Consider the following 26,230-nt stretch of genomic DNA (forward strand, 5'->3'; position numbering starts at 1 on the left):
ACCACCTAAAGCCTCTAAAGAACCAAACAAATTTGAATCACACACCTAAAGAATCTAGGAGATCAAACCACACACAAACAGTAACTTTCCGTACTGAAAAAACTAGTTGGTGATGAAATCCAACGTCGCAGAGTTCAATACAGAAATGGCGGTTGGAATAGTTACCCCGGCAACCTGCTTAATGAATAGACTGGCACAAGTTCCTCCACTAAACCGTCTCGAGTGAAGAGAACCCCCCAGAAAATCCAAGTGAGTCTAGCCGACGTCTGCTCCAGGTATAGTGGGATCTTGCCACCACTGTCACCTTAAGAAGAATCCTATAGAATATGGTCACTATGGTTACCAACGGAAACAAATATACCTGGGGGAATAGTCTACGATCCGATACGCATGCAAGGGCAGAGTAACAAGCTCAATCCCCTTGAAGGCTCCTAGACATAATCCAAGGTTTACCAACAAGTGACCCCAGGCTCCTCGACAATGGTAAATACGAGGTTTACTATTTTTAATACGTGAATATCTGGCATCGTTCCCAATGAGGAAGGATTGATTCCCACACTGGTTCGGACACGATCTCGTGCTTCTCCTTTAAAAGGAGCTTTCCCAGAGCATAGATGAAACAATTGGATTTTTCTCCTACCACAAGATACAACTACTTGTTTGTTTTACTATCTTGGAGAGTTAATTACTCCCTACTCCAAGACACTAGCCTAAGCTATGTTGGTGTAATAGAGCCCTAGAAATAAAAAGATTACTAGATAGATTTTACTTTAAGCATTGTTTTTATTGGTTTTTGTTTAAGTCAAGAGGTGTGGAGATGAAACATATGGTGTGAAGACTCGACTCGAAATCACTAAAAAATGCACTTAAGATGATTAAGCAATTTTTTCCCTTCAATGAACTTCTAGCTAGGAAAGAGTTTGAGAATGCAAATGATTGTAAACACAAATCTTTCTTAACAAACAAATCAAAAGAAGAGCTTTTTGTCTTTTCCAATGCACTCAAAATGAGACAAATAGTTATTTTCACAAAAAATTCCCTTTTCTTTCAAATATTCAAACACTACAAAAACAAACTTTTTCCAAAAGAGATTTTTTATTTTTTATAAAACACTCGAAACTATAGAAATAACTTATCTTGAGATGTATAAACTATAAAAGACTATTTGAAGTCAAAGCTTACAAGATGTCTTTTTCAAGGATGTTTTACTTAGCTATAAGAAAACTAAGGACTAATTTGTTTAGAATCACTAATCAGTCAAAAAAAACCACTTTTGTTTTCTTTTCTAAAAATGAAATCCAAACTTTTAACACAAGCCTTTTCGAAGTTTCGCAAAGAGAAAACACAAGGAGGATTCCTCAACAAAGGTAGATTTTACAAATGGTCAGACTCATAAGAAGGCCAGTAAAAACCAAGGTGACCTGAGGCTTCTACAACTTCAAAGCTCTGAGCTACTACAAGACCAAAATGAAAACCAAGCCCAGCAACCAAAACTTCTAGGAATTTCACCTAAAACCCTAACACCAATGGAATTAACCTAAGAAAAGTTCTTAACAAGTCATATGTAGGTCTGGGCAGGGGATAACAACATCTAAACAAAAACTAAACTGACTGAAAGAGAAAATCTTAAGTTTTTCAAAATTTTAGCAGGGTCCGCAGGCCCACAGTTCACACAGGTGCGGTACCGCTCTGTGCGAAAAGCAAAAGTGCGGACAGGTCCGCACTGTGTTGCAAGCCGAGGGTGCGGTCCTCTCCCAAAGTTATGAAAAACAAAAAATAATCCTAGATCTACTAAATCTACCCAATTCCACACACAACAAGCCAAAAACAGAAACAAAAACACAGTTTCTCAGGTCAAAGTAAAGCAAATAAAGAAATCAAGTCCCCAGTATGGTCGCCATTTTTTCACACGGAATGAGTCGATCTTGCGGACAAGATTGACCTTCCTAGAATCTAATGATATCTAGTGACAAGCAAGCCAATCAAAAACTATCTTTTTCTAAATATGCAATTTATAAACAACGGCAAACAAGTGTTTTAGGCCTACCTTGGGTTCAATGCAAGTTTGTGGAAGCCTCACTCCTTTGATCCTAATGAGCTCCCTTGTACCGAATCTGCAAACACAAACAAGAAAACAAATTAAATAGCACCTGAAAAGCCAATATCATAAAGCATACTTATCATGATGATCAAGGAATTCATGAAACAAATGACATAAGACAATTTGTTGAGAAAAATTAATCTGATTGTATTAATTCAAATCAAAGAAGAACTTTACAACCTATGCCTTGATGATGTACAAGCTCCTCCCAGGGTCCAACAAGAAGTCTCCTCTACTTTGACAAGTTTCACCCTCTTCCCAATGAAGCCAAAAGGTATGTGATCTCTCATCTCAAGCTTAATTAGGAAGTCTCAATTCCACCAGCATTTACCCTCAAAAATGTTCAGCTTCTAACCTCCCTAGCAACCAGCCCAATGCCTTAATTTATAGTGCAATGGAGGGAAGTTACTAGGTCCTCCTTCAAAGGGATAAAGCCCTCCTTCAAAGGGATAGCTCCTCTCATCAAGGGATTAGCTCCCTCTCTTTTGGGATGCATGAACCACCTAAGAGCGAACAATCCACGTCAAAATTCCTTCTAGAATCATCGCGAATTAACCCAAAGTGAGTTTTTTAGAATAAACTTGCACCTTTTTTTACTTTCATAGGGGTCGGCACCCACTCCTTTAGGGACAGAGCAGGCAGGTCCGCAGGTAATGTGAACAGGGGGTGCGGGACCGTAGGCAACAATGAGAGAAAGTGTGGAACCAGAGCTTTGTTGATTTTCAATGTCTTTCTCTCATTTTCAAAGCTTGACTTGAAGAGCTGAGGTCTGAGACTTGCTTATGAGGACAGTACAAGTGATGATAGACCCATACTGACTACAAATATTCATGGTGATGATATTTTTATGTAACAGTTATTGTTTCCCATGCAATGATTTTTGCCATAGGTTTGTTGACTGCCGGGCATATTCAAGGAGTAGAAAAAAAATCAATGTAAGATATGGATCTATTCCCTCGTTCCTTGGTCACGTAAGGTGTTATGTGTGTGACAACATCACCAACAAGGCCAAAGAAGATAATTTTCATATGAGTTACAGGTGATCCAGTTGAAGAGAGAAGATATTACAAGGCAAAACACATAAGAAGAAAGAAGGTGATGCACATGTCAAAGGTCAACTAGTCAAAGTATGGAACATAAAAGAGCAGCAAGAGAATCCCCCAAAAAACTGAGGCCTACATGGTCTCAAGGGGATCATATGGCCACACATTGAGTTTCATGTAGACCATTATAGGTGTAGCCATATTGGAGAGATTTTATATGTACAAATATGTGTACTAGGAAGGTGATGCATGTGCTCAGGGGAAGTACATGAGGTTTGAAGTATTTCAGATTTTGTCCTTATTTAAGTTTATTAGTAGTTGGATCAACCATATATATTTGTTTATAGACTTGGAGCAGTTTTATGTTGGGTTTCTTGACACTTTTGAAGGCATTTCAGCCAAATATTTGTTCTTACGTGCATGGTCAAGGAGCTGATTTAGTACTAGTGTGATGTGCCTCCATATTTTTGTTGAATATATTTTATATTGCAGAATTTTGATGACTGATATATGTAGTGAGTTTAGGAGAATACTGTCATATTATGGTTTATATTAGTTTTGTTTGATTTATGCTACTAATGGTGAATATGCTTAGAGTACCTGTGACTGGGACTCAAAAAATGATTTATTCATAGAGAAAGCTATTAAGGTGTGATGGAAAATCACATATTGAAGGGGAGCACTTTTGCTTCCAATGGATCAACATATTGATGGAATTTTATTCATTGTGGAGGAGTTTGTTTGCATGTCCTTGAACTTCGATTATTGCAGTAATATGTTGAGAAATCATTCATTATGGCTTCTCATAGAGATTCATATGTTTTAATATGCTTGCATGGCATAGTTGGTGTTGGAAGTACTGGGGGGGGGGGTGAATCAGTATTTCTTTTTCAACTATTATTTTACCAGTTAAAACATTTATATTCAGAACAGAAGATGAGCAACAAGAATAAATGCTTTTATTAATATAATATTTGCAATAAAGTAGATACAATATATATATATATATATATATATATATATATATAGATATATATATATAATTCCAACCTCTAGAGCACCAACTCTATTTTTGTCAAGGCACCAACCTTGGACTTAGGAGCACCAACTCCCAAGACATCAATCCTTCTAGTTCTGAGGCACCAACCTCAAAGACACCAATCCTTCCAATTTCTAAGGCACCAATCCCAAGGACACCAATCCTTCTAGCTTCTGAGGCACCAACACCAAGGGCTCCGACCCAATCTTGTCAAGGCATGTTTGATAGTGATGTTCTTCTCTCATAATTCTTCTTTACTGAGTTTTGTCTGTTTACAGCTTCACTGTAGTCTCCATGCTACAACATCAATGGAAAATAGTCTTCTTATGAAGGAGTCTTTACAACGCTTCATACTGTCTACACAGAGTCTGCAATAGCCATCATGATCTCTGATAATGTCTCCACACAACTTTAGTGAGTCTACTATTAGCTACACTAAGCTCTTCACAAGAACCAACTTTCTGTTCAAGCATCTGTTCTTACTGTCACAGTAAATGCTTCAGCATGACTACTTCTCTGCTGGCTACTTCTCCCTTTAAACAATGTCAGATAAAACTCTATTTATTACATCACATAATTTCTCTAAAGACTGCATTGTGAACCTGATTAATTCATCACAGGTCTGAGTCTTTCACAAGGTAACACGATCAACAGAGATGCTCATCCTTCGAATGCCTCCTGTCCTGCTGGACCTACGGCTACCTTTGTTTCTTCCAGTTTTTCAACCAACTTAAACTTTCCTTGTTCTCTGTTTTTATATGTCTGATGTGCCTTACCACTGGTTTCCTCTTTCTACTGGCTCTTTGGCTTTCTCAACGCTTGCTTGATCCTTCAGCTTCCCTCCTTCGGTCGCTGTAATTTCCTCTACGCTTGCTTGCTTCTTCAGATTCCTGATCCTTTGGTCGCCTTAGATTCCTCTACCTATTCGAATTAACCAATGCTTCACGGACATGTTAATTCAAAAGAGAGGGCTCAATTATAAAGAAAAAATGTTGCATATAAAAACTATTACAGAGAGGTCCTTTTTCAATAATGATATTCATACACTAGACTTTATTGTTTATGGAGGATTTCATTCTAGAGACAATACCAACAAGGAGGCCCCACATGCCACGTCACCATCGCAATCGCAATCATTCAGGCCCACTGAACTATCAGAACCGTTATTTGAATCTTTTGGCCTTAAAAACCTCGAGAAAAACAATTATTGAAATACACAGGAATATATGGAAAAAACCCGACCGAATGTTTAAGGACGGAATTCAAATGCATTACGCCTGCATCGAGTTTGCTCCTCCGCAATGTTATCTCAATTAGCAATCGCGGCTTCCGGAAGTCTTTTATAAGTCGTGCCCATAACATTGTCGATGGCCGATTCCATTGCTAGATGCCATATTTTATAAACTGTTGTTGATGAATCCATCGGGTCCACAACGTATATCGCAATTAGCAATTTCCATGCAGCAATGCCTTAAACACTTGCGATATGGTGAATGCGATATAGTATTAAGCCATATTGCAATGTTGTAGCAGGTCTGCATACTTTATCACAATCGGTGCTTTCAGGGGTGACAACCCTTTGTATATTGCGATATGCACGTTCCAATAAGTAGATACGATATAACAGTAGAGCATTTCATAATGTTGCAGTGGGTCCGCAACGTATCGCAATTATATATATATATATATATATATATATATATATATATATTGCAATTCGCATGTTTTAATGTGATAAGGCTTAGAGCCCGAATATATGAAATACACTGAAAAACATGCTTCGAAACATTTAGCAGACTTCACCTGTTTATACACCCAAACATATATCATCGGGTCCGCACATGTATATCGCAGTCGAGGGTTTCGGGTAGTGGCACAAAATATAACTACCCAATATGATTTCTCCGATATATATATTCCGCCTCCGATAGTGTATTCCAATATATATATATATATACTCCAGCTCTGATAGTGTATCTTGCATATATATATACTATATATTGCTCCGCCTCTACCTTTATGTCCTCTGCTCTTTGTACTCTTCCTCTCTTCCTCTATGCTCCTCTAATCGGTCTTCCTTTGGATTCTGATAGTTCTTCTGTGGCATATATTACTCCTGATACTCCCAATATGGCTCCTCCTGTAGCTATGATAGCTCTGTTTATGCTCCTCCAATAGCTCTATTTATGCTTCTCTGATATGCTCTGCTTTGATATTCTGCAATACTCCTCTGATGTGTTAACTCCTCTTTTGATTAATTCTTCCTCTCGGTTCTTCTTGGGCATGTATTACATGCGATGCTCCTCCGATGTGGCTCCTCTTGCTCCAATGTCTTCCTTTGGCTTTGCAATGTCTTTAAATGACCTTCTCCGATACCTTCATACCTTGATGGTTTCTATCTTTTCTGATACGCCTCTCTTTGTTAACTCCTCCATTAAAATACTCTTACTCATGGCTTGGCTTTGCTGATGGCCTTGCTCTTGTTTCTTCATGGATCTGCTCTGCTTCCCCTTGGCTTCATATCATCATCTAGTATCTAGAATATTTCCATATTGACATCAATGACAACCTAGGTCAACAGTATCCCCCTTTGTTATTGATGGCAATATTCTTCTTCTCTCCCCCTTTGACATCAATGGCAAAGGAGTGCTCTGGCACTCCCCCTATAAAACTACTTCTGTTATTTATGAATGGTAGATCTTCATGGGTCTATTACTCCACCTGCCATAGTGATATTCTTTTTACTCAAGATAGAAGGATTGATGCTTTATCATCAATTAGCACATTATCCCCTATTCATGTCTCAAAACTACTTTATCATGGTTTCAACAATGCTTAAAGATGCTCTACTTCAATGCTTTCAAACAGATTGAAAATAGCCACACACCAAGTGTCCAAGTTCAGGTTTTTATGCTTTAATCCATATTTTGTTGTCTCGACAGTCAGAATTGAGAGGCCTTCATAGTCTGAATCAAGAGAAAATGCCACTGAAATTGTCTTTTCTTGCTATCTTTCTTCAGATCCAAGTTCCTTTGTGTCTCTGTGCTTCTCCTTAAGTCACTGCCATCCAGTATTTAACATCATTGCATTTGGATGAAATGGTGAGAGGTTGTCCCTCACTGTTGCTATATTTTCTAAGTGACCATTATCAGCTTAAGTTATATTTGACTGCACAACATTCTCCTTTCTATGAGCCATTTTTTCCTTGTGTTCTTTTACATATCTCTGCAAGTTATTTCCACTAGCAGATTTAGATATTCAATTTGTGACTGTCTTTTAAATTAATTTTGCTGATTTGCATCTCCTTGCAATGCTTCAGTTTTGTTATATGCTGCCAGCTGCTCTTACTTCAAACTCCATTCCATATGTATCTGTTTGTCTGAAGGTTACCTCTATTTGTGTCCATAATTTACCTATTCTCACATTAAATCCCTGAGTCAAGACATAAATTTCTGTGATAACAACACGATAGTTGTTTGCCCTATTTCTTTAGTTTAGATGACATTCTCTGTTGTTAAGTTCTACTAAACATCTTCAACACCAGTCCAAAGAATAGTTAAGAGATCAATTTCTTCAATGGAGTGCTCATGAGAAATGATCTTTATCAATGAATGATTGTTAATATAGCTCAACAAGGATTTTATAAGGACCCTTTCACTAATAGCTTATGCAATAATGATCAACAATCACAGACTCCCCCTAATTGTATGCATCATCTCTTTTGGTAGAGTCTTCCCATCAAATGCTTAGATTGTCAAAATTTAGGCCAATAACATGTGTTGTTGGCTGGAGAGTTCAAGGGACTTTCGGATTGTATTTACTTCCTTCTCCATACTTGTGTAACTTTCTTCTTTTTCATGGTTCTAGCTTGTGTAAGAGCCCAAGTTAAGTTATAATCACGTGCCATATGACCAATGTTATGAGACTTTAAGCATTCTACATTGTTCATGAATAAGAATTCATGATTTCTTCCCGCAAAATTGTTCCTTGGAGATTGTCAGGGATCATAATATCTATCTTTATGAGATGGTTGGGGACCATAACATCTATCTTTATGATATGCTTTACAATATTTTTCCATGTGACCAAAGTTTGTACAAGAATAACAATAACCAAAAAATAAACTTTGGTACCTGGGAGATGGAGATTTCCTTAATGTACTTTTGAAGCCTTTCTGCATTGAGATCCTTTGATGATAACCATTGCTTCTCGCATCTTTGACATCATCTACATTTCTTCTTGGAGAAGGATTTCTTCCATTGTTACCTTGATTTTTCTCCTTCCCTTTGCTGGAACTGGGACCATCATCATTTCTTTCTGGCTTCTTCACATCCCTTTTTGTTTGAAGCATTATAATTCTTGCTTGAGGATTCACCTACATACCCTAGACCTAATTTATCAAATGGACATCTTTGATAGCTGAGCATGTCATCCAAGGATTGAGAGCTCTTCAAGATTTTGTTCACCCCTTCAACCCTTTTTCTGAGGAAGACAATCTCTTCTTCCAATCTTTCACACTCATTATTCTTCTTAGCAATTTCTTTCTCAGTTTCTTCCTTGATACGAGTAGCTTCATCTGCTTCTATTTTAAGGGAGATGATATCTGACATCATTTTGAAGATTTCATCATTTTCCTTTGCTAGACTGCTCTCCATTTCTTCCTTGATCCTTGTAGCTTTACATGTTTTGGCCTTCAGAAGTTTGATGTTAGATTTTAATTTGAAGATTTCTTCATCCTTTTCTTTTAGTTGACATATCATGGTGTTTCTTTCCTTTCTTGCTTCATCAACCTGTCCTTCTATGATTTCCAATGCTTCCATTGTCTTCTCAGCTCCTTGCGCTTGTTTCCTTGCTTCTTGTAGTTGAGATTTGAGAGAGAATACCTCTACCTTGTACCGACCAATATCTTTTTCAAGTTTGTTCAAGCTCTTGTGCCTTTGTTCAAGTTGACTTGACAAGGTATCTTCCCGTTTCTTTGATTTATTGAATTTATTTTTCACGGATATGACTTCTTCATGATGCTTTCTTTTGCTTTGATGAAATTTCTTCTTAAGCTTGGCAAGCTCTTCATCCCTTTCTTGTACTTGAAGCTTGATAAGGTCAACTTTCTCCCTTGTTTGATCTTGGTCACTAGCTAGTGCTATCTTCTTAAGTTCCTCATTTTCCTTTTTCAAATTGTTAATCTCTTCCATGGCAGCCATAAGTTGAGTGAGGAGATCTTCTAGGTTTGCTTTAGCCTTGATGTCATCATTGTCAGTTTCACCTTCTATGATGGGTTCTGGATTTCCTTCTTGATTTCCATCATCTTCTTCACTGATGGCCATGGTCAATGCTCCTTTTGAGTGAAGGTCATGAAGTTTGTCCCATATACCCTTTGCTGATGAATATTTTCCTAGATTGTTCTTTATAGATTTAGGTAACCCATTTAAGATTGCCTTCACTGCTTTTGCATTGTACTCCTTGGATTCTCCATCCATCCTGCTATCAACAATCACTGATTTCTAGATTTCAATGCCTTGAGTCTGTAAGAAATTCCTCATTCTTGCTTCCCATATATTAAAGTTCCCATTGAACCATGGAGCCTCCTCAAATTGATTGTCTTCTATTTTAGTGGTAGAGGGAGACACATCCTTAGGAGAATTGGAGACTTTCTTCCTTTACTTCACCATTTGTGTTCTAAAGATCAACCTTCAAGCTGTTAGGCTTTGAATGAAGGTACTGGATTTGATACCAATTGTTGTAAATACTCAGGGGGGGTGAATCAGTATTTCTTTTTCAACTATTATTTTACCAGTTAAAACATTTATATTCAGAAAACAAGATGAGCAACAAGAATAAATTCTTTTATTAATATAATCTTTGCAATAAAGTAGATAAAATATATATGAAATTCCAATCTGTTTCCAATCACCAACTTATACTTTTGTGAGGCTCCAACCTCCAGAGCACCAACTCTATTTTTTTCAAGGCACCAACCTTAGACTTAGGAGCACCAACTCCCAAGACATCAATACTTCTAGTTCTGAGGCACCAACCTCAACGACACCAATCCTTCTAGTTTCTGAGGCACCAATCCCAAGGACACCAATCCTTCCAGCTTCTGAGGCACCAACCCTAAGGGCTCCGACCCAATCTTGTCAAGGCATGTTTGATAGTAATGTTCTGCTCTCAGAATTATTCTTTACTGAGTTCTGTTTGTTTACAGCTTCACTGTAGTGTCCATGCTACAACATCAATGGAAACTAGTATTCTTATGAAGGAGTCTTTACAACTCTTCATATTGTCTCCACACATCTTTAGTGAGTCTACTATTAGCTGCACTAAGCTCTTCACAAGAACCAACTTTTTGTTCAAGCATCTATTCTTACTGTCACAGTAAATGCTTTAGCATGACTGCTTCTTTGCTAGCTACTTCTCCCTTCAAACAATGTCAGATAAAACTTTATTTATTACATCACAGAATTGTTCTATATACTTCATTGTGTGCTTGATTAATTCATCATAGGTCTAAGTCTTTCACAGGATAACACGATCAGTAGAGATGCTCATCCTTCGAATGCCTCCTGTCTTGTTGGATCTTTGGCCCTTTTCTGTCCTGCTAGACCTATGGTGGCCTCTGTTTCTTCCTATTTTTCAACCAACTTAGACTTTACTTGTTCTCTGTTTTTATATGCATGATGTGCTTGGTCGTTGGTTTACTCTTTCTGCTGGCTCTTCGGCTTTCTCAACGCTCGCTTGACCCTTCAGCTTCCCTCCTTCGGTTGCTGTAGTTCCCTCTGTGCTCACTTGCTCTTTTGGCTTCCTGATCCTTTGGTCGCTTTAGCTTCCTCTGCCTATTCGAATTAACCAATGCTTCATAGACACGTTAATTCAAAAAATAGGGCCAAATTACAAAGAAAAAATGTTGCATATAAAAACTATAACAGAGAGGCCCTTTTTCAATAATAATATTCATACACTGGACTTTGTTGTTTACAGAGGATTTTATTTGAGAGACAGTACCAACAAGGAGGCCCCACATGCCACGTCACCATCGCAATCATTCAGGCCCACTGAACTATTGGAACCGTTATTTGAAGCTTTTGGCCTTAAAAACCCCGAGCAATACAATTATTGAAATACACAGGAATATATGGAAAAAACCAGACCAAATGCTTAAGGCCGGACTTCAAATGCATTACGCCTGCATCTATAACTGCATCGGGTCCGCTCCTCTGCAACGTTATCACAATCGACAATCACGGCTTCCGGAAGTCTTTTATAAGTCGAGCCCATAACATTGTCGATGGCCGATGGCCGATTCCCCTGCTGGACACGATATTTTATAAACTGTTGTTGATGAATCCACCGGGTCCACAACGTATATCGCAATCGGTGCTTTCCATGCAGCAAGGCCTTAAACACTTGCGATATGGCGGATGCGATATAGTATTAAGCCATATTGCAATGTTGCAGTGGGTCCACATACTTTATCGCAATCGACGCTTTCAAGGGTGACAACCCTTTGTATATTACGATATGCGAGTTCCGATAGGCGGATGTGATATAACAATAGAGAATTTCATAATGTTGTAGTGGGTCTGCAATGTATCGCAATTATATATATATATATATATATATATATATAGAGAGAGAGAGAGAGAGAGAGAGAGAGAGAGAGAGATAGATATATATCTATATATATATATATATCTCTCTCTCTCTCTCTCTCTATATATATATATATATATATATCTATATATATTGCAATGCGCATGTTTTAATGTGGCAAGGCTTAGAGCCTGAATATATGAAATGCACTGAAAAACAAGCTTTGAAACATTTAGTAGACTTCACCTGTTTATACACCTGGAGATATATATCATCGGGTCTGCACATGTATATCACAGTCGGGGGTTTCCGATAGTGGCACATAATAGAACCCCCCGATATGATTTCTTCAATATATGTATTTCGCCTCCGCTAGTGTATTCCAATATATATATATATATATATATATATATATATATATAGATATATATATATACATATATATGCTCCACCTCCGATAGTGTATATTGCATATATATATACTATATACTGCTTTGCCTCTGCCTTTATGTCCTTCGCTATTTGTACTCTTCCACTCTTCCTCTATGCTCCTTTGATCGATCTTCCTTTGGATTCTGATAGTTCTTCTGTGGCATATGTTACTCCCGATACTCCCGATATGCCTCCCCCTGTAGCTCCGATAGCTCTGTTTATGCTCCTTTGATATGCTCTGCTTTGATATTTTGCAATACGCCTCTGATGTGTTAACTCCTCTTTTGATGGATTCTTCCTCTCGATTCTTCTTGGGCATGTATTACATGCGATTCTCCTCCGATGTGGCTCCTCTTGCTCCAATGTCTTCCTTTGGCTTTGCAATGTCTTTCAATGACCTTCTCTAATACCTTCATACCTTGATGGCTTCTGTCTTTTGCGATATGACTCCCTTTGTTAACTTCTCTGGTAACAGACTCTTACTCATGGCTTGGCTTTCCTGATGGCCTTGCTCCTGTTTCTTCATGGATCTGCTCTACTTCCCCTTGGCTTCATATCATCATCTAGTATCTAGAATATTTCCATATTGACATCAATGACAATTAAGTTCAACAGTTGGAATATTGGTAGTGCTCATATCGCTAGATCACATTTATGTCATGTATCATTATCTTTGTGTGGCTGCTATGGAGATCAAATTATGGAGTATTGGAGTTGGCACATCTAGAGTGTGCATATTGTTACTCATGTCTTATATATATATATATATATATCTAAATGTATGATGCATTTTTTTGCTGATATGTTTCACATTTGGATGGTTGAGTTGTGATGAACTTATGCACTTGTGAGAGTTTGATTAGAGGTATATTTTTGTTGATGCATGGAGAGAGTTTGTTTTTGCTTGAGTTCCATGAGAGTATGCATGTTTCCTATGATGTTTTGGTCTTAGAGATTGAAATGTTTTTGTTGTTAGAGGATCATGGCTCCTTTCATATGTGGACAGAGTGTGTTCACCTTGATGGCATGAGGCCAAGGAGATGATGAGTTTATGTGCTTCTTCCAGTGTTATATTTCCAGATCTTATTTTTTTGTTGTTGTTGCATAGATTAATTGTTGGGAGAAGCCCAACTTCATCAATGTTTTGGTTAACACTCCACATTTTGGGGAGTGTAGTGCACGGTACCACGGAGCTATATACCGCGTGGTGTTTTAGGGGATTCAGGGTGGGTCGAAGCCCCTTCTTTTTGTAATGGGTTTTGGGAAATAGTTGTTTGTTTTTAGGAGAACCATGGTATTTTTGATGTAATTAGTATATAAAGAGAAAAGATGTAAATCAAAAAAATATGTGTAATAAGATAGTAACAAGTGAATATCTTTAATTATTTTTTGGGTCTTGAAGGAAAGGCTCCATAGCTAAGTGCACAGAGGCCTAAAGTCTGCAACTGAGTGCACAGACACTTGTAGCTGGGTGAGTAGGTCGAAGGGATTGTACTCTGTTTCAAGGAATTAATATAACAAAGTACAATTTTGATGGGCATATCTTGTGTATGATTTTTATGTATCTTTTCTTTCTGTGCAGTATTTTGGTTATATTTTACTTCCGCGCAGTATTGTTTAAATTTATTTATGACATGGTCAAGTAGATAAATCTCGCACCATGAAGTAAAGAATAAATTATTAAGTGAAAATAAAGTAAATCACCACATCGCAGTATCCCTCAAGGCTGCATAAACATGGTTTTGTAACCTCCCATATTCATTTCGGGTGAGACTGCGACTTGCTTCGAAAGGGCCAGTGATTGAGGGTTTTTTTGGTGTGCAGTAAAGAATCGAACCTGAGTTAAGCCCAAACCAACCAAAAAATGGTTTTGTTGCCAGGACTCGGATTTGTGTGAGGGATATGTTTATGTGGCATCCATTGAAGAAGGAAATCCAAGAGTGGGTAGAAAATAAGGAACAATAATTTATGGATCGGGAGAATCGAAACCATTGGTTGTCATCTAAAAGGTGGTTACAATAGTATATTCTTGAAGATCAATACAAAATATTCTTCGATTTGTTTCATGTGGAGTTGTATGAGTGGATTTCATGGTTGATTAAAAGGAAAAATTGTTTTAAAGGAGATAACCTAAGGAGTGGACTCTTGAATTGATACAACGACTCAAGAACACTGATAACATAATTCAAGATTTGTTAGCTTCTGGATTGACAGCATCTTGGGAGGATTTATTACTAAGTTCGCAGTAGACTCAACTGTCTCCTACAACGAAACCGAATGATAATTTTTTAAAGGATTACTAGGTAAGTACTTGAGATCTTTAAAACTTTGGATTAAGATACTTTTATGTGAAAAGGGAGTTCTATGCATGTAGTCAAATTAGTAGATTACTTATGTTTGGAAGAAGATCTGAAAAATAAACTAGAACAACGCAGAGTGGAGAAGGATATAGAATAGACACTAAGAAGAGATCTCGTGGCCAAGATTCTAAGACTTTTATAGAGAATTACTATAGCCCTCTGCTGAGTGAATCCGAAAGTGAAGAAAACCCCCCTAAAACCCTCGAAGTAACTCCGTAGTATTCACCCTTTCAGCCTAAAAGTTCACCAAAGCCAAAATCTAGCAATAGTAGGGAAATTTTGGCTTTCCCCATCCCCATACTCCCTCTACCCCTTGTACCCCCATCCCCCTCCCATTACGAATTCCCTCCCCCTCTCCCTCCCCCTCCAAGAAGGAACATGGCCAATGATATTAATTTGCCTATGTTTAAAGGAACTGGATTAGAGTATCAAGAGAAATTCTGGTTCTTGTGTGAAGCAGTATGGGTCGCAAAGCAGTTCCACAATGAAAATATGAAGAAAGCATAGCTTGTCACAACATTATGAGATAGAGTGCTGACACGGTACATGAAGTATTCAAGAAATCATATCAGATCATTTGTAGATATTAAAACAACGCTGGTAAATGAATTTAAAAAGCCAAAATCTAAGTCGCATCGCATCACAGAGTTAAAAGAAATCAAACAAAATCATACTGAGTCTGTTTGGGAATTTGATCACAGATTTAAGATATTATTGGATTAGGTGAGCTTCGAAATAACTCTGCAGCAACATAAGGAATGGTTCATAGCTGTGTTACTACCACACATCATATTTCCCTTAACACAATAAAAGATAAAAACTCAAGTGAAAGCTCTCAAGCTTGCAATGAAATTAGAATCTTCGTCGATAGGGGGTACTAATGCATGTATGTAGAAGATCCAGAGCCAGATGGAAAATTTGACTCTGCAGACACAAGATATGAAGAAAAGTAAGGAATTCAGAGAATATTAGCATGACATCTCCTTTGGTTCGTTTCATGTGGAGTTGTACGAGTGGATTTCAAGGTTGACTAAAAGGAAAAATTGTTTTAAAGGAGACAAACCTAAGGAGTGGACTCCTAGATTGATACATCGACTGAAGAACACTGATAACATAATTCAAGAGTTGTTAACTTATGGATTGCCAACATCTTGGGAGGATTTATTACTGAGTTCACGGTAGACTCGACTGTGTCCTACAATGAAACCGAATGACAATTTTTCAAAGGATTGCTAGGTAAGTACTTGAGATCTTTAAAAATTTGGATTAAGATGATTTTATGTGAAAAGGGAGTTCTATGAATGTATTTAGATTAGTAGATTACTTATGTTTGAAAGAAGATATAAAAAATAAACTAGAACAAAATGGAGTGGAAAAGGATGTAGAATAGACACTAAGAAGAGATCTCATGCCCAAGATTCGAAGACTTTCATAGAGAATGACTATAGCCCTCTATTGAGTGAATCCAAAAGTGAAGAAAAACCCCCTGAAAACCCCGAAGTAACTCCGCAGTATTCACCCTTACAATCTAAAAGTTCACCGAAGCCAGAATCTAGAAATAGTAGGGAAAGTTTGGCTTTCCCCATACCCATACTCGACCTACCCGCCCTACCCCCATTCCCCTCCCATTACGAATCCCCTCCCCCTCCCCCTCCGAGAAAGAACATGGCCAACGATATTAAGCTTCCTATGTTTAAAGGAACTGGATTAGAGGATCTCGAGTAATTCTAGTTCTTATATGAAGAAGTATGTGTCGCGAAGCAGGTCCATGATGAAAATATGAAGAAAGCACAACTTGTCACAACATTATGAGATAGAGAGTTGACATGGTACATGAAGTATTCAAGAAATCATATCATATCATTTGTAGATATTAAAAAAATGTTGGTAAATGAATCTAAAAAGTTGAAATCCAAGTTGCAACGCATCACAGAGTTAAAATAAATCAAACAAAATCCTATTGAGTCTTTTTGGGAATTTGATAAAAGATTCAAGATATTATTGGATCAGGTGAACTTAGAAATAGCTCTACAACAACATAACGAATGGTTCATAGCTGTGCTACTACCACACATCATATTTCCCTTGATGCAACAAAAGATAGAAACTCAAGCTGAAGCTCTCGAGCTTGCAATGAAAATAGAAGCTTAGCCGATAGGGGATACCAGTGCAAGTATGTAGAATATCCAGAGTCAGATGGAAAATTTGACTTTGCAGATACAAGATATGAAGAAAAGTAAGGAAGTTAGAGAAGATCAATACGAAATCTTCTTCGGTTTGTTTCATGTGGAGTTGTACGAGTGGATTTCAAGGTTGACTAAAAGGAAAAATTGTTTTAAAGGAGACAAACCTAAGGAGGGGAATTTTGAATTGATACAACGACTCAAGAAAAGTGATAATAGAATTCAAGAGCTGTTAACTTCTGGATTGACAGTATCTTGGGAGAATTTATTACTGAGTTTGCGGTAGACTCGATTGTGGCCTACAGTGAAACTGAATGACAATTTTTGAAAGGATTGCTAGGTAAGTACTTGATATCTTTAAAAATTTGGATTAAGATAATTTTATATGAAAAGGGAGTTCTACGAATGTAGCCAGATTAGTAAATTACTTATGTTTGGAAGAAGATATGAAAAATAAACTAGAAAAACGTGGTGTGGAAAAGGATATAGAATATACACTAAGAAGAGATCTCATGGCCAAGATTCGAAGACTTTTATAGAGACTGACTATAGCCCTCTGTCGAGTAAATCCGAAAGTGAAGAAAAACCCCCATGAAAACCCCAAATTAACTCCTCAGTATTCACCCTTTTAGCTTGAAAGTTCACGGAAGCTAGAATCTAGCAATAGTAGGCAAATTTTGGCTTTCCCCATACCCATACTCCCCCTACCCTGCCTACCACCATCCCCCTCCCATTACGAACCCCCCAATCCCTCCCCCTCTGAGAAGGAACCTGGAAAATGATATTAAGTTCCCTATGTTTAAAGGAACCGGATCAAAGGATCCAAAGAAATTCTAGTTCTTATGCGAAGCAGGTCCACGATGAAAATATGAAGAAAGCACAACTTGTCACAACATTATGAGATAAAGCGATGACATGGTACATGAATTATTCAAGAAATCATATTAGATCATTTGTAGGTATTAAAACGAAGCCAGTAAATGAATTTAAAAAGCCAAAATCCAAGTCGCAGTGCATCACAGAGTTGAAAGAAATCAAACAAAAACCTACTAAGCCTGTTTGGGAATTTGATCAAAGATTCAAGATATTATTAGATTCATTGAGCTTCAAAATAGCTCTGCAACAACATAAGGAATGGTTCATTGCTGTGCAACTACCACACGTCAGATTTCCCTTGACGCAATAGAAGATAGAAATTCAAGTTGAAGCTCTGGAGCTTGTAATGAAATTAGAAGCTTCACCGATAGGGGATACCAATACAAGTATGTAGAAGATCCAGAGTTAGATGGAAAATCTGACTTTGCAGATACAAGATATGAAGAAAAGTAAGGAAGTCAGAGAAGAAGTGTGGTGTACAAAGTGTAAATTAGAAGGGCATTCTAAAGAGCAATGCCCTCTCTTCAGAAATTACATGGCTAGTGGAGCACCTAATTATTTGAATGTCAGATCTAGCTTATGGTGCGAAATATGTAGAAATAGAGGTGAAGATCGCTCTGAAGATTGTTATTTGTTGCAAAAATATGTATAGACTCCAAAGGTTTTTTTTTTTCAAGTTCTCTAAATCAGTGGGACACGATGAAAATAACTATCGAGCTTATGAATTGATGATGGATCGTGGTGCTGCCACATATAAAATTAAATTTGAAGAGAAAGGACATGAAGGAAGCAGACAACACAATTTTCGAAGTGGTTATCAAGGAAGAGGTTGAGGTGGCAGAGCTAGTCCAGTCGTGGACAGATTATCTGCTACAACTGTGGCTAGGTAGGTCACTTTGCAAGAGACTGTCAGAATCCTACCATGACATGTAATTATTGAAAATCATTTTATCATATAATTGAGGTGTCAGGTACTTACAAAAAAAATACAAGAAAAGAAAATTCAACAACTGACACAGAAAATTCAGATGATGGTTACGGAACCAAGGACTGATGAACCTCGTGTTAATATTGTAACAAGGAATGGAGTTGTGACTGGAAATGATGAAGTGGATGGAAAGAAGGAAGTTGAAGCCACATAGGTAATAAAGATAGTGGAGAAAGGTCATGCCTTTGATGTTCAGAAGGAAAAAGAAGTGTTCATGGAAGCAAGGCGAAGCTTTATGGATACTAGAGCTTTGACCTCTAGTGTGCAGCCAAAACAGAAGAATAACTGTGACATAATAGTAGCTACGACACAAGATATGGACCCAGGTATTTTAAAGTCTTTCCTAAAAGCTTGCATGAAGTTGCTAAGAAACCAGAAAGATGTAGAAGGGCTGCAGGAATAAATAAGTACCTTGGTGTGAGTTATGCATTGTCAGCAATTTAAATTGACATAAGAGATGGACTAGAAAAGAAATGAGACTCACTGTGTAGATTGGAGAATATGACATGGATCAGGTTATTTTGGATTTAGGATTTGACGCCAATGTGTTACCAAAGAAGACCTGGGAGTTGATGGGTAAACCAAAGTTACAATGGTCACCAATTCAGTTGAGAATGGCTAATCAGCAGAAGATCCTCCCCTTAGGAAGATTATCTGGTGTGGTAGTAGACATTGAAGGAGTTTGCACTATTGCAGACTTTGAAGTGATAGAAACTGTGGATGACAACAAACCCTTTTCAGCATTGCTTGGATTGGATTGGGCATTTGATAATCTTGCTATAATCAACTTAAACAAAACGAAAATGGTATTTGAAAAGGACAACATGGGATTTATTGTTCCATTGAAACCATCAGAAGGGGCGAGATATAAAGAGCTTGCCAGAGATGAGTATTGCGTAATAGATATATATAATATCTATCAATTAACAGCCAATGAAGAGGAATGGATTTAACCCACTGCATATGGAAAATTGAGTTCATAACAGGACAGTTCTTGTACCTTAGGTTTAGAAGAAGAATTGGAAAATTGGCAGAATATGCTACATGAAGTGATTACAAGGTGATGTGCAAGGATCACTAAATCACTTTGTTTTATAAATTCCGAGGTAAGAAATTTGCCTTACTATTATGTTTTGGGTAATGTAAGAACTTTCCTTGATGATTATGAAAAACAAATACCATAAGGGAAAAGGTTGTTAGCATTGGATGTAGCCCTAAGATCTACTCCTGTTAGATGGTGGGGTGCACATAAAAGAAATATAGCAGATTGGAAGCAATGTCAAAGATTAATGTGGATCAGGTTTGGGTCAATAGATACAGAAATAAAGGTGAAGTATGATGGTAAAATTGATCCTAGGGAGCATATTCACCGATGCACTATAGTATGGGAAGAGATTCCACAACAGGAATGGGTACATGGGTTTATCCACACATTAGAAACAATTCCTATGAATTGGTACCTAGAAACAAAACTATGCCATGGTACTATAAATTGGGAAGATTTGGTTGAAGGATTTATATTAACATTCAGTTTTGAAGATGATTGCCCATGCATAGAATCAACTCTTCAGATACTCAGAGAAAATATCTTTGGGAATGCGACTTCACTGACATGGTAACAACCAGATTAGATTGCACAGCTAGAACGTGCACTAGAATGCTATAACATTATTGCAGAAGAGATGAAGATCCACACAATATTGACATAGCAGAAATAGAAGGACACCATGAAGTCACTGGACTTGAGCCAGAAATACCAGATATAGTGAAGCTAATAAATACAAAGAAGGTGAATATAGGTTTAGAAGAGGAACCAAAGTTTGCAACGATTGGAGACTATTGGGATGAAGATACAGTTAGTAAAGTTATAGATCTGCTACATGAATACCAGGGGCTATTCCCTACAAAATTTTTAGAAATGAAGGGAATATTAGGGGATCTGGGTGTCATGCGGATTCCCCTTAAACCTGATGTGAAGCCTGTCAAGAAAAGAGCTTATAGATTGAACCCAAAATATAAGGAAAAGGTGAAAGAGGACCTAGATAAAATGATAACAATGGGGATCATTGAAATTGTGGAAGAATAAAAGTGGGTAAGTCCTATGGTGGTCCAGGAAAAGAAGATTAAAGGAGAAATTAGGATTTGTGTGCATGATCTCTTCCCTACACCCTTTACATATGAGGTGTTGGATAATGTAGGAGGACAAGAGGCCTAATCATTTACAGATGGATTTCTTGGTTGTCATCAAATCAGGATTGCACCAGAGGATACACATAAGACCACATTTGCAATGGAATGATGCTCATATCAGTATACAGTGATGCCTTTTGGGTCCAAGAATGCCCCTGCTATATTTTTAATAGTTGTGGTTGCAACATTCAAGGAGTAGATACAAAGATTTCTAGAGGTATACTTTGATGATTGGAGAGTCTTTGGATTGTTGAAAAAGCATGTTGCAAGCGTAAGGGTTATGTTGGACATATGTAGGTAGCACCAGATCTCATTGAACTTAAAGAAATGCATATTTTGTGTGACTTTTGGCATATTGTTGGGGCATCTTGTGTGAAAGCAGGGTTTGATTGTGGATCCAATGAAGATAGTTGCTATTGTGAACTTACCTCCATAAAATACAGCGACACAGTGGTGCACTACATTGGGACACACTGGATATTACATAAAATTCATTAAACGGTATGCGTAGATAGCTGCACCAATGGAGAACTTGTTGAAGAAAGATGTGACCTTTCAATGGAATGAAGAATGCTAGAAAAGTCTTGATATATTGAAAGGGAAGATGGTAACTGTGCCTAAATTAGTTTTCTTGGGCTTGAATAAAGAGTTTCATGTTCATGTAGATTGATGGGCGTTTAAATTAGACATAAATTAAGGCCCGTGACTCTAAATTAAAACATAAATTAAGGCTTATGACCATCCTTCAACACATTGAACCTCTCTTTCTACATTAGATAATTTATTTTTAACTTTAATATATTCATTAGGAAGGTTTATGAATAATTGGATACTTGTGCCTAATATTATTTATTTTTGTGGAATATTATAAGAATATTGGGTAGATTATGAAGATTTGGAGGAGGATATAATTTAGGGACTTGTTCCCTACTATAGGAGGATCAATAATAAATAATAAATCAACAAGATATTATGGAATTATGGTGCAGATTGTGGAACTCCAATGATTGAGAAAATTTAGGAATGTGTTCCACTAATCAAGGGACCATATCCACTAATCAAGGGATTTTGATGGGGAAAGCTTCCTCTATTCATGGGGAATGATTCCTAGCCATTTTTTATAAGTACCAAGTCGAATTTTCCTCTAGGGATGGATTTTCATTAGTGTTCTTGTGGGGAGAACTCGTATTTCTGCAGCTCCATTGTATTTTCTTGCAAGGATGTATTTCTATTGATGAAAATAATGAAGATTGGTGTCATGTTTAGCTTTTAGATCTTGTTCTCCTCCATATATCTCTAATTTTCCTTGGTATTGGCCATCCGAGGAGCCTCAAAGCCCTTTTGTATCATTTTCTTTCCTTCTTTTCACTACTTATTCACATGCATCTCTAGTTTTTATTTATTTCTATTTCTGCATTTAGTATTAATGGTTTCTTGTTGTAGGATTGAGTTAAATGGTTGATGTAAGTTATTTTTCATGATCACAAGCATTATTTCATCCTTGGAAAGGCTTTGGAAGTTCATAGTAATCATTGAGCTGCTTGGATTAGTCTTCTTATTCCCAAATCTAGATTGTTCGACCTCCTTTTTAGCAAAGAACAATAAATTTCTTCTATTTTTTAGAGAATGCTAACAAGCCTCAATTGAGTTGGTTCCACTTGAATTAGATCACAAAAAAATTCTAGTTCATAACAAAAATTATCTCATTGCGTTTGCACTTGATTAGACTAGGCATTTTTTAGGTTTACTAGCTCACTAGTTCTTGAATTTGTAGATTTTCGACTAGTAACATTTTTCTATTTTTTTAGCATGGGTTAATAGAGGTATTTTTGAATGATTACACTTGGAATGGGGCCCTAAGACATCCTAGTTAATAAAAAAATTTGTTCCATCCAATTTGGATTTTATTTGCTTGGTCATTCTATGAATTATAGTAAATCTATACATCCTATAGGAAATCACTGTAGCATCCTGTAGGAAATCTTGTTTTGAGCTCGAATTGAGAAAAATTGTCACTGAAGCTGGGATTAGACCTCTACTTGACCTCCATGCCATCAAGACCATTTTAACCCTCTTGATCCTCACTTAGGTCAGCATTTTTCTAGTTTTCAAGAGTAGGATTTGATTTCCATTTCTTCTATCTTCAATCATACATTAGATCTCATCAATGTTTTATATCATTCTTCAAGTTTTTCCCATGCATGAAATAGGTAGCTAGCTCATGAAATTTTGTTTTCCGTAGTTAATTGAAATCCTTATTTTTTACAAGATTTATGGATAAATGTCAATACTTGATGTAGTGTAGGAGTTTTAGTAGTATATAGAGATTTCATGATCAACAACCTCATCCCAACTTCATCCACCCATGGTCCTCACTTTCTTTCACTAAAACCTCACCAATTTCATCATTTCACAAGGAAACTTCTTCAAGCTTTTTGAGCAAATCCATCCATCTCCCAACTTTGGTTTTGAGTTCTGAAGTGGCCCTAGGCACTCCCTTGCCTCATTGCATCCACCAATCACCTTCCTTAAGATTTCCATCCCATATTTGTTCTCTCGGCTATATCCTATAGGTTTTCAAGGGATCCTGTAGGTTTTCAGGACACCTATAGGAAATTCTGTAGCATCCTGTAGGAAAGCTTGCTTTGAGGCCAAATTGAGGAAAAAGCCTTTAAGAAGCTAGCAAAGGGTCCCTACTTGTCTCCCAAGCCTTTGAACCATTCACCATCATCTCCAAGCCACCTTCCACATCACCAAAAGAGATTATCTTTCACACTCTCACATGAAAAAAAGGACAAAAAGAAAAACACATTTATTTTATTCATTTACATGCACAACAGTAGAAGGTTTGATGGTTTAAATATGCATGCTTAGGATAGTAGGATTGCATACATGTTAACTTAGAATTCTTTTGAAGCAAAGCCTCTTAGCAGTTAGTTAGAAAATGGTGTGTTTTAGCATTCGATTTCAATCTCTTTCCTTGTACTTTCTTTCTTGCAATAGGTTAAAGTTCCATTTCGAACAATTCATTTTTTGCAATTAGTTTAGGATTTTACTTTAGTACATGCACTCCATTACATTATGACAACAAAGGAAGGACACATTGTATGCTACACATATAGTGCTGATACCCCTTAAGTTTGTATGAACCCCGGGTTGATAATTAAAGTTGGTAGCCTTGGGAGTTGCAACATTCTTTTTGTAATCCTGAGGCGCATCACTTTTTGGCACTGTTTTCGGGGAGGTGTCAAAGTATGCATTGTTTTCTTCCCTAGTTGATTCATTTATTTTTACTTTTTTCAAAAACAAAAAATATTTTCATTGGGCATTTTTCATTTCAAAAATAGAAAAGTGCATTGTATTAGTGTTTGATTCAATCATAAAAAAAAAAAAATATCCAACACCAACCCACCCCCCATTTGATCATGTGGTGAAGTAAGAGCCACATCACCATTCACTTTTGCATGTAGAAGAAGAAGATGGCCATGAATGAAGAAGAAATGGATGGAGATGATGACAATGAGGAAGATCCTCTCGGATTTCCCATTCAAGATACTGATGTTAATGTGCATATGAAGAACATCCCTCCATCTTTTCTTCCAAAATTTCATGGTCTAAGGTCAGAGGATCTGGAAACCTTTCTCTTTGAATTTGAATCTGTTTTTAGATCTTATGGTTACTTATTAAAAACTCAGAAACTGAGATTTTTTCCGGTAACATTGAAATAAAGCTCTTAAATGGTTCATGAGTTTGGGGACTAATTCAATAATATCATGGAATGATATGCAAAAGATATTTCTGTAAAAATATAAAGATCATGATCTTAAGGAATAAATCTTTAGAATGAATCAAAGAGAATATGAGAATCTAATAGAGAGGTTCATGTACAATGTTAAGAGGGAAGAACTACATCATTTAGGATCAGACACACTAAAAACCCTCTTACTTATAACAATTAGGGATGAGTGGATTGATATCCTTAATCTCATGAGTAGAGGTGATGTATATCAATTATCATTTGAGGAAATTTGTGAAACATGCAAATACATATAAAGAGGAAAAGCAAGAGTAGGTAAATCAACATCAAGATCGGTAAGTCAAGCTAAACTTGGAAATTTGTTTGATGATTTTAAAACAAAAATTCTTAGCAATGTAACAAAACAAGTAGAAATGTTAAGAATGAAAGATTAAGGAAAAGAAAATGCTGATATTTGTGTTTTAGAATCACATGATGTTAAACATTGTCCATCATTACCAAGGTTGAAGGAAGTTTACCAAGATGAAAATGGAGCAAATCAATTGCCAATGCAGTAACGTTATGTAGCTCCAAGAGGACCATGGCAGCCTATTCAGCCTGGTGTTGTTGGGAAAAGTGTCTACTCAGAACGCCCCTATCCCACTAAGGTGTGATAGTGCCTTAGCAACAAACAAGGAAAACTACTTTCGTATTCTTCTTTATGAATTGTAAACGAAGAGGAATAGGATGAACCAACCTGTGTCTTTCGCTAGTCCTTTGATCCAATCTCTCTTTTCTTTGACAGCTTCCAGCTACCTGCTCCCTTATTTTCCCAGCTTCACCAAGTTCCTGCAAGATCAAAGAAGAGGAAAACTACACAAAGACATAGATTTACATTCATAAATAGCTTAGGATCAGATTTAAGCTAAACATGTAAATATAACAAAGCATCATTGATACACAAGCATGTAGGAGAAACTCAAATAGTTTTATTGATATAACAAGAAGATCCAGGAGGAGATACAACCAAGTGAGTCCCGATCCAGCATCAACCTCCCAGCAAAGGAATCCCTTCTTCACCTCCAACAAAGCATAAATCACCCAATGCATTAATCTCAATCTCAAAACCAACAGCAATTCTCTGCAAAGTACAAAATTCCAGCCTCCGGATCTCTGGGATGAGGGATCCATATATAGATGTATGCAAAGAGGATGAGTCAGATTATGATTTGACTTGTGGCTTCTCTCTATCAGTGCTTGCTTCCACTTGGAGACTGAGAGCCTCTTACTCATCTCTGGTCGAACTCAGTGAGGCAAGTGTCATTGGGGAAGATTCTGGAAGCTTCCATTGTCTGTCCACCTCACGGAATGACATTGCCATTTGTCATTTCCCACTCAGCGCACCCTGGTAGTGCATTTAGGTGCGTTGCAACGCACCTAGCTAGTGTACTGGGGTGCTATGCAACGCAGCTGGCTAGTGGAGCAGCTGAGATGATCCTGATTTGACTGTTTTTGAGCAGTTTTTGGTGGAGAACTTCTGGGAGAAGCTGTAGTTCGTTGACCTTGTTCCTTTAGGGGCAGGAACAACACTTTTAGGGACTTAGGATCCCTTGGTTTATGGACATTTCATGCTTAGAGCTGTAAGGCACAAAAATGTCTATAACAGTTGCCCCCTAAAGTATGAGGCCGTTT

Source organism: Pinus tabuliformis, chromosome X (genome assembly GCF_031772625.1).
Source record: "Pinus tabuliformis cultivar Carrire ecotype Pingquan chromosome X, CPIR1, whole genome shotgun sequence".
Taxonomy (NCBI): domain Eukaryota; kingdom Viridiplantae; phylum Streptophyta; class Pinopsida; order Pinales; family Pinaceae; genus Pinus; species Pinus tabuliformis.